The sequence below is a fragment of the Panulirus ornatus genome, chromosome 58 (genome assembly GCF_036320965.1).
Source record: "Panulirus ornatus isolate Po-2019 chromosome 58, ASM3632096v1, whole genome shotgun sequence".
NCBI classification, from domain to species: domain Eukaryota; kingdom Metazoa; phylum Arthropoda; class Malacostraca; order Decapoda; family Palinuridae; genus Panulirus; species Panulirus ornatus.
Window position 1 is genome coordinate 10201337 of NC_092281.1, and position 10555 is coordinate 10211891.

A 10555-nucleotide genomic window follows, 5' to 3' on the forward strand; every position below is an offset into this window, starting at 1 on the left:
CCCGGAGCCACTGCACCACCACCACTGTGGTGATCATTGCCACAACGCTGATGCTAGGTTTATGTGAGCAAGGGGGATCAATAAGTTTGTCCTGGTCATCAAGAATATGTACCCTAAAGGTCGATGAAAGCACCGAGGGTCTACCCCCTCTGTAAATTTAATTATCGAAAGCCATACACAAACCATATCCTTTCTAATCACAACCCCATCATGATATCCAGTGCGCATTGGATGTTCTGGGATCTACAACCCTGCTATCATGAATGATTAATATCTTCATACTGCTGGCGTTAGCAGCAGTAACAGCTCGAGCTGGTATCAATCAAAACCTAATCTTGAATTTATATAGTCATGGTGCTGAATTAATCACAGTCAAACCGTAAAATGTAGATAGCGATTCAGAGTTAATCACGCACCAGGAGAGATATCAAGATTGTGATCTTGAACAGATGGAGACCAAAAAATAACTTGTTATATTACGTATATTCATATGTTATGTATATACGCAGATATACATTTACATATTCAGGTATACATGTTTTTGAAATGGATAGTGCGAAAGAGAATGCGATGGCCATTGAGTGTTTCAGATTAAGCACTATAATGAATGCACAATTTCTTAGCATATACAGTGAAGGAAATGGAAGGTTTCAACCACAAAACGGATTTCATTTCAGTAACTCATCGTGTGAAACAAGTCCTGAAACAAACCTCTGTTCTTGGTTTCAGAAGTTTAAAGAGGGAACATTTTTTTGGAACGTTGCGAGCACCAAAAAGCTAAAAAAAAGAAAAAAGGAAAACTCTTGGAAAAAGAAAGTAATCAAAGATCCTTGTGGGTCGTACGTGTTACAGACTCGCGTGTAAATATAAGGAATCTGATTCTCTTGGATTTATCTGCAGGAGATCGGAACACAGCCAGTGGGATTTACAAGAGGGAAGGAAAAGAATACAATTTACCGCCTCAGCCTAGCGTGAAATTTCCCAATAGATCAGAAGAACCGTTTGTTAAACCACTTCTGAGGAGACGAAGTGCTGCTGTGCAGCGAGGCGGAGGAGAGATGACCGAGGCAGTCCAGGTCAAAGGTGATGGACGATCACTGAAGGTCAAGTGTGATGGGTTATGGACCAGTCAGGTCAGGTAGGTAGATGGAGAAGGTAAGGGACAGACGTCATTTACAAATATGGTGATGGAGGATGTATTGAAAAGGTCAAGTGAAAAGTTCGAATGTTAGAGAGGATGAAGAGGTCATTGGTCAGGCAGATAAGACTAGAGGTCACGGGAAATGGATTCAGATAAAAAGATAGGCAGATTATTCGTAATCTATAATCTCGCAATCCTAGATTTTTTTTCGCCTTTTGGAGATTGTTTTCCAGAGAAAAATGATGGTATCGTAAATTAGAAAAAAAAAAAAAGAAAACTTACAGGAAAGGAAAAGTTAGAATAGGAAGTTATTCTTGAGGTCAGGGGAATTACACAGTTACTTGACTTCGTGTGTGTTTGTGTGCCTTAAGTACACTCGTGTGTAGAGAGAGAGAGTTTGAGGGACTTTATGGCCCTGATGTAGTGAAATATAGGCTTACACACTGTGGAACAGACCAACATACTTTACTGTGGCGCAGACCTACATAATATGGAACAGACAAGCATAGTCGAACAGACCTACATACTGTACCGTGGAACCGACCCACACACTGTGGAACAGAGCAACAGACCACCACTAGCGAGGATACAACACGCACCAGACAGCAGAAGCTCCAGCCTCCTCCAGCCAGGCACAGCCAGCCAGAGCCAGCCACCCACCAGCCAGAGCCAGCCAGGCACCAGCCAATCCTCAGGACCAGGTCGGTCAGTGTAGTAATTAAGAGCAACAATTGTCACAGGTCGTCGTGGGCACCAGAGGGCCGACCACCGCTGCTGGACACGAGAGACTGACCAAATATGTACAATGTTGTGAAGCGTCTCTTGCATGGCAACAAACTGGCCAAACCTCTCGCTGAATTTGCAGCTTTAGAAATTTCCGTCAATTAACATACCTTAAAGTGCGTATATATATATATATATATATATATATATATATATATATATATATATATATATATATATATATACACTCTTGGGGCTCTGAAAACATTGTTTACCTCCCTTACTGTGGTCTGATGTCCTTCATTGTCCCTTCTAGATATTCTTTCTCCGTTCCTCTCCCTGACATTCTCTTGCTTCCCCGACACTATCGCCCTGTGTTCCTCCCTGACGCACTCTCCCTGCCTCCATCCCTGAGAAACATCGGGATCTGTCCTGTACGCTGCCCTGACCGTCAGTCAACACAGTTACCTCACCATCATGGACCGACGATCAAAGACATCTCATCACGAATTCATCGACACACTGAAGCAAACATACGACCCAACAACACCGTCTCGAACTCACTCACACGGAAGCTGTAGGTTTCAAAAGCGCGGTCCGAACCACTGTGAGCTCGGAAGCCGAGGAAAGCGAACCGCAGTGAAGCACCGAGACTGATGTCAGTCTCTATATAATTTAGATCAGGTGATCAAATCAAGTCACTGTAGCGGGAAAAACAACAATATTGTAGTTGACGATATTGAAACTGCTTTTATGTACTATTCTGAAGCTATGATTCGCTGGACTATCGATAGTTCATCACCAATGGAGTGTCTTTTTAAGAGTAGTTTGTGATAAGGCAATGATTAAAAACGAGTCTGATAGCAGCGCAAACCATCTCGCAAATCTTATTGATCCATCGGTCTGTAGTACTATAAGACATTTCCTTCTTACTTTTCTCGTATCAGATTAACAAAAAACACATTGGGTTAAACTTACACTCATTATGATCAATACGCTTGCAATATGTAGCGAGTTATGCATTCCAATGTGTGACATGCAAATGTCAGGCGTTTGGAAATTATGTTGATAAATCTCGAATTTTGTATAACACTTTGATGTTTAAACCTTCAGGCAAATTATTAGTGACCTAAACCCCGTGAATTACTCAAATTCTTTGCAAGTTACTTAACATCTCTGCTACATAACTCCGATGGAAGATAAGCAACATAATTCCCATGCAAGATAACGTATCCCTGGAAGATAAGCAAGATAATTTCTTCCGCAAGACAAACGGCACAACTCTTGTAAGGTACGCAACATATCTTCTATGCAATGTGAGCAATGCAATTTACGCGACAGGACAATACACAAATGCAACCGTATTACGAATCACCAACAAATCACTAGAATGACTTCCTTACATAGACATTTATGAGGTTATTATGATATATACGGAAGTATACAATGGTTTATATATACACAGAGCCGTACGAATGGCCAGGAGAAGCTATTCTCAAAATTCTGGTATTGATGTGTTGGTGTGTTCGTGTATATGGGGTTGTGTGTGTGTGTATGTGGGCTTGTGTGTGTTGCCAGTGGTGTGTGCGTGTATGTGGGCTTGTGTGTGTGTGTTGCCAGTGGTGTGTGCGTGTATATGGGCTTGTGTGTGTGTGTGTGTGTGTGTGTGTGTTGCCAGTGGTGTGTGCGTGTATGTGGGCTTGTGTGTGTGTGTGTGTTGCCAGTGGTGTGTGCGTGTATGTGGGCTTGTGTGTGTGTGTGTTGGCAGTGGTGTGTGCGTGTATGTGGGCTTGTGTGTGTGTGTGTGTTGGCAGTGGTGTGTGCGTGTATGTGGGCTTGTGTGTGTGTGCGTGTGTGGGCTTGCGTGTTTGTTGCCAGATGATGTGTGCGTGTATGTGGGCGTGTATGTAGGGTGGTGTGTGTGCCATGTGTGTGTGTGTGTGTTGCCAGACGAGCTGCCCTAGCCTGACGGTATAATAGTGCAGGGAGAAGTTGTCCTGTGTGGGAGGATCTCTTGGTCATGTTATTATTACCACCGACCTTCCTCTAATGACGGCCACAACCCGCCTCCTGAACCCTCACTAATAATAACGGTTATTGGCCCTCACTCCTCCTCATACAAGACGTCAATATACGTGTGTGTGCGTGTGTGTAATATCTGTCTTGCACGATACTTGGCACCTTCATGCATCTCTCCTCACATACTTACACTCATACTGACAAGTGCTCAAACACTTGGGAAGTGGTGGGCGACTCTTTGATAATTCGTAGATTAACACGTATCCTTAATAACGACGGAACCCTTCTCTACCTACATTACAGTCACAAAATGCTACACGGATCTGAAGGATATGAAGCTGGATTAAGAGAATGTATCAAATCAGAAGGAGAGCCACTTTCTTCGGGCACCATCCATACCGCACACATTCCCAGTGAATAAATATGCGTTATTGATAGACTTCATCCATAATTTCAACATCTGGGACAAGATACGTATTGGGAATTCAATATTATATATATATATATATATATATATATATATATATATATATATATATATATATATACACACACACACACACACACGCACACACACACACACACACACACTAACTTTTCATATGTCAATAGACAGACGAAGAGAGAGAGATTTACGCTGACGTTACCTGTAACAATTTACCACTAGTTTTCCCCACCATGACCTTAGCATTCATCAGTAAAGGTCAATATCCTCAGACGTAATTCTCAGGTCAAGCTGAGCGTCATACTGACATCACAAACTTCTGATAAAGCTGGACGTGAAGTCGAGTAACAAGAAAAAAAGAAAAATATCCAGATTCATTTTTAAAAATCGTTGGGAAGGTATTGTGACTATGTCGTTGTCGACAGATCCAGCTAACTCCAGTGATGTGGGTGGAGGAGAACATTGTTATAACCCTGGGAATCTACTGATGCCATCATTGTTATTCCCTCATCATCATCCAGCTTGTGTGGAGCACAACAAAACAATGGAAGAAAGTTTTGCCGAATATTTACAGAAACACAAGTGTTCTCTGGTGACTGTCTTCTGTCATGGAAGTCTGTTGTGTTGCCTGTAGGTATTGAGGAAGACAAGCTTGTTATGTTGCCTGTAGCTGTTGAAGATAAGCTTGTTGTGTTCCCTGTAGTTGTTGAAGATAAGCTTGTTGTGTTGCCTGTATGTGTTGAAGATAAGCTTGTTGTGTTGCCTGTAGGTGCGTGAGAGAATAAAGTTCAATAGATATGATAATCCCTGTCCCTCCAGCATATTGCGAGAAGTAGATTATGAGGAGATTAGTAAAGTTATTTGATGCATGGCTGGGTGTAACTTCCTCAAACACGTTCTCTCCATTTTTCGTTTCCTTTTGCAACATTTCTCTCTCTTATATATATATATATATATATATATATATATATATATATATATATATATATATATATATATATTCTTTGAAGGTAAACCAATCGATGAATAACACGTATATCGACAAACTGGTCTGGTGTAATGGTCTAATCTTGTTATCTGTCCTCTCCATGTTGGTCCAGGTCATGTCAGGCCCCAGGTCCAGCTCGAAGTCAAAGTCCTGGTACAGGTGGCTGGTGGTAGAGCTATGAAAATTTTTTTTTTTCTTGTCTGTTAACTGGAGGAACGGGTTGTAGAGGGTGTCGACTTTGTGAGAGAGAGGAAAGGGTTTGGAGGGTTCCTTGGAGTGTTGACTGTGGGAGTTTCCGATTCTTGGAGAGGTTTGTTGGAGGGGAGTGCGGTCGTAACAAAATTGTTATGGAAAGATAAGGAAAGAAGTACGGTAGAATATCTCGAGGCTCAACCCAATTGCGCCATTTGTCAGTCAATCAAGATTCTCTTCTCGGGTTGCCTACCAGTAGCTTCACCAGATGTCTTGTACCGAATGAAAATTCTCCAAGACCCTACGAAGATGCACAGAGTAGAAAGCCTAAATGCAAAAGGGAGAAGAGAGTGACAGAATAACATATGTTTAAAGAACACATGACATTTATTCGGGAGAAAATAGGAGTTCCTAACTAAACTGACAAAAAAAACCTAGCAAAAAACGGCCCAAGAAGCTGGTGGGAACTGGGATGATGCAGGTCAAGATTTCTCAGGGGGTTCAAAGCTGGGGACCCGAGGCCCTGACATGCCCCTGACCCGCCAGGGTAAACCACTCTACCCTCCTGACGTCTATATCATGGTGCCCAACTTACCCTGCTGCCTCACCAGCAGTGGAAAAAAAAAAGAACCCGCAGGAGGAACAAGCCCTCTGTGTGGGAGTGATGACAGCGGCAGCAGACGTGGTGGGTGTGTTGGCGTCGTCCCAGCTGGACCTCAGACGGGACACGTCAGCCTTAGAGGACGGTGATGACCACAGCCATAACAAGGTCATTAGACTCACCAGAGAACATCCTGGATGTGGATACGTGCCATACGTATCACGACAGACGTCAGCGGCCGATAAACTCACGACAGCAGTTTTCTCCAAGTTTAGGTTCTCATGATGAGGTGATGACTGTCGTGTGGATGGTTCCTCACACTACCTCATCATCATCATCATCGTCCCGGGGCCAGATGCTCCCAGGCCAGATTATGGACGGTCTATCGTCACACATCACACACACACGCGACAGTCCGGTCACACCCCGACGCCAGTAGGTCCTCCACCACCACACGAACGTGGACGAGTTACGTCCACACAACACTTTACTGTAGGATGAACCCGACTCACACTACACCACTCGCTTACTACGAACACTCGCACTGAACACTCCTGCACAGGACCTCGCTGACATCAGCTGTAGCATACATCATCATCATCCAGTTGATGTTTTTCTGTACCTTGTTAAGTCATGACGTACTGACGTGGGAAAGAAATGGAGGCAACTGTACCCTGTTCATACCGCTAGCGAGTCCGCCTGATCCAATATCATGCCAAAAAAATGGAGAGATGCGCAATCATACACATCCCGCAAGACACCTGCTGCTGAGCTGTCGATAAGGCAGATCCCTGGATCCATACGTCACACTCGATGTGAATATGTTTTGCTACAGATCCCAGGCAAGAGAGGAGAGAGGATCCGATGCCAACACCCAGTTCATGGCATAAGGTGCCAGACAAGGTGACCTGTGGGTAGGTTTCTCCGCCATATTCCCTTAATACTGAAGATCACTAGTGTGTTAGGGAAAGTCCAGGTAAACACTGGTTGTGTGTACACTGGATCTACTGAATGGGGGACGAGATTACCAACTTCCTCCACTACCAACGGTGGGTGGCACCCCCATCACCCCCAACCACCATTATACCATTATACGATACCTCCAACACCACCACATGGTACCATCACCATGGCAGCCCCATTGTCACAAAGAAAAAACAATGGTATTCGCACTCTCCAATAGTGCATTTACATACAATATCCCCAACACCCTCTCCATAAACCCCTTCTTTGTATACATTCCTTATACCTTCCAGTACAAACTCGATTCCGGCACCGCCGACGTAACGATCATTCGGATTGTAAGCGTCCAGTTACAACGAGTCCAGCGCGCAGGAAGATGGCGGTAAAGTTGCGACAGGCCCAGCACGCCGGAAGACGTCACGTCACGTTTGCGACAGCTCTAACACGCAGGAAGACAACGGTAAAGTTACGATAGGTCTAGGACGCAGGAAGACAGCGTTAAAATTGCGACAAGTCCTTCACACAGGAAGATACTGGTACGGTTGTGACAGATCGAACACGCAGGAGGGAGATAGACGTAAAGTTACGACAAGTCTGACATAAAACATAATCCAATGCAATACTCGTGAAATTCCCAGCTCTTGTCTCGCATGCGACAGCGTTTTCAATATACGTCTGGGATCCCTGATGAATGGAACTGCTGGAAAGGCTTCTGACAGATCCTGGACATATTGGTAAACTCGAGGACAACAACAGAAAAGATGATGATGATGATGATGATTGATGGTGGTAATGATGATGATATGGTGATGTGTTGGTGATGATTGTGGCGTTGTGATGTAATGATGTTGAGAGGAAAACTAGGTGTTCAGTGCCTCCAAGTCAGTACTGGTGGTAGTGGGCAACAGACTGGTGGAAACCCAAAAAGTCCGTACTTATAAAGTGTCCATTAGCCATTTCATAAGATCACAAGACAAGAGAACACACTAGATTTAGGAATCAAATAACATTACATAAATTGATTTACACATACCAGAAAAGCATAATGCTGGACGTGACAAAAAATAGAACTAGGTGATAATGCTGTGGGGATGAGACAAAGAAGGAATTAAAAATGAAATCAGGTCTGCACCACAGCTCAGGTGAGAATTGTGTGGTCAAGAAAAAAAATAAAGAAAACTCAGGTTTTGGATGAGAAAAGATATTTTGAAACACGACCAGAATACGAAACTACAGGAAATCAACCTGAAGGAGGAAAGGAAAATGCTAAGTCAGAAGTTTTAGAAAAGAATGATTTGCCAAGCAATCGGAAGCAGAGTTGAGATGTGGCAAAAACGCATTTTATCTTATAGAACAAGGCGAGAGGAGATACTGCAAGATAATCTGAAATAAAGCAAGGGAGTAACAGATGGACTGGGCTAGAATAGAAGATACTTAGAAGCAGTAGCCAGAATAGAGAGAAATTATGAAACATATAAGAAAAATCTCGACCTTCAGAAATCTTGGCGTATGATTTGATCGGTAACGAAATCACGAAAAGCGAGAACAACGAAGGAATAATTAATGTCATAGAGAGCCGAAATCTTCACGATTCATGAAAAGGAAAGTGTCCCACAGTGTTGCCGTTTGGCTCACACGTACAGGAACGTCACAAAAGAAAAATGAGCAGAGATACGAGGATTTTAAAGGCCTAGAATTCTATCGAGAGACAGAGGTTCGAGAATGTACATAAAGGATAAGAGTAAGTTCTATCTTAAGAGATTTTAGGCTTTAATATAGGGCATAATCTCTATTCTCTTAGGTCACCCGCTTCGGTATAGTCAAGGTAAAGATACGAACCTCAGCAAACATCCAGGGAAGGACAGAGTCGAAACTGTGTGGAATATGCTCGGGTATACGATCCAAGACGAAGCGGCAGACAAATACTGCGGAAAAAGCAGCATTCAAAAAAGGATCAAAGTAAGGCAGAACGGAAGAAGAAAGAGAAGGCGCCACACTTTCACTCAATCAATGACCGACTAATTTGAGTAAGTGGAGGAGGTCATCACGGGTCGTTCGGTCCGAGGTGGCCTGGGTTCATAAATGATCACAAACAGTGGCCAATAGGATTGGAGCACGAAGCTGAAACGACACACTATACGAGGAATGTAATGCTTCACCATTTGAGGATGTTTGCTTCAACACCACTCCAGCACTACACTTTGTTCTACTTATCATCCACCTTATAATGTGTTGATCCCATGACATTTATGACCGAAGCCTAAATGAATTACTCTCATAAAACTTATTTTCCATAGTTTCACTTCCTACGTAGTTACACTAAGCTATTCTTTGGGTAAATATTGGTGAATAACATTCATAAGATCAACAAATGTTCATCATGAATTAAACGTTTATGTCGTAACGTTTTTACTACGAGGATAGAAGGGGATTATCACAGAGCCACGTACACAATGCTGGTACTCACAGAATGGAACAGAATGATCCGTCCACTGTCAAGCTTGAACACTTCGTCCTCACGCAGCGTGGGTGGAAGCTGGCTGGCCAGTATAATAGCAGGTCTCAGCAACAGGTCTTCGCAAACTTGGGTAGAAGTTGACCCGTCTAATAGCAGGTGTCAGCCGCAAGTGACGGGACGTGGTTCCACAGCAACTCGAGGCAGTAGTTCGAACCGAGTTCCGAAGCGTTTCGCTCGCTCGGACGCAGAGCTTTGACGTGAATCACTTCAACTGCCAGGTCAGTTGTTCGCGTCAGTTCGTCAGTAATGTTAATATCCAAGACAAACGAACACTAAATGGGAACTAGATAATCATGCATGAAATATAAATGTAATTGTAATTCATCGGCCACTTCCCATCTTCTTGCTCACTTTATTTCTTTCTCTTTATTCGTGTTTATCCTCCTCCTCCTCCTTTCCAGCCCGTGTTACTCCCTCCCTGTCTTTCCTCCTCCCTCTCTCTGTCTTTCTCCCTTCTCTCGCACTCCTTCCTGTAAACACTGTTGTCCCCACTTAGTGCTTCTCTCCTGGTCTCCGAGTATACCCTTCCTCATATTTTCCTCTACCTTTTCCCTTCACCGAGCCCGGCCTCCCTCCCGCTGCTCTTTCCACAGCTCGCCTCTCCTCCACCCTCCCTCTTCAACCAACCTCCCACCAACCCCGTGAGCATGGCCACCGGTCTGGCGTCCTGACATTTACTCCGTGCGTCTGACGTGTCATCCATCACTGCTTGGACCTAATCTGTTTCCATAATGCTGTTATGTGACTTCAGGAGAACGTGCACCGTGAGAGAGAGAGAGAGAGAGAGAGAGAGAGAGAGAGAGAGAGAGAGAGAGAGAGAGAGAGAGAGAGAGAGAGAGAGAGACTGACTTTCTTCACCATTTAGCCCTGACGTGGGCGATTTAGCTCGTCTGGAGTTGTGTACGAGGAACGCCTGTTGTGTTGGTGTATACTCACAAAAACGTTTACAACTTCTAGCCGAATAT

General features: G+C 43.8%; 1 protein-coding gene across 6 annotated transcripts in view; it reads right to left on the minus strand.

Annotated features, from left to right (window-relative positions):
* The window catches only part of LOC139766928 (uncharacterized), a 166100-nt gene that overhangs the window by 22664 nt on the left and 132881 nt on the right, over positions 1-10555 (minus strand). Inside the window, exon 1 of one of the 6 annotated variants that reach the window (XR_011716970.1) lies at positions 9540-9729. The exons of 4 other annotated variants lie outside the window; for them this stretch is intronic. The gene's annotated coding sequence lies outside the window, so the exon portion shown is untranslated. Of the gene's footprint in view, positions 1-9539; positions 9730-10555 lie in introns of those variants that run through there. One more of the 6 variants, XR_011716968.1, reaches the window with a different exon arrangement.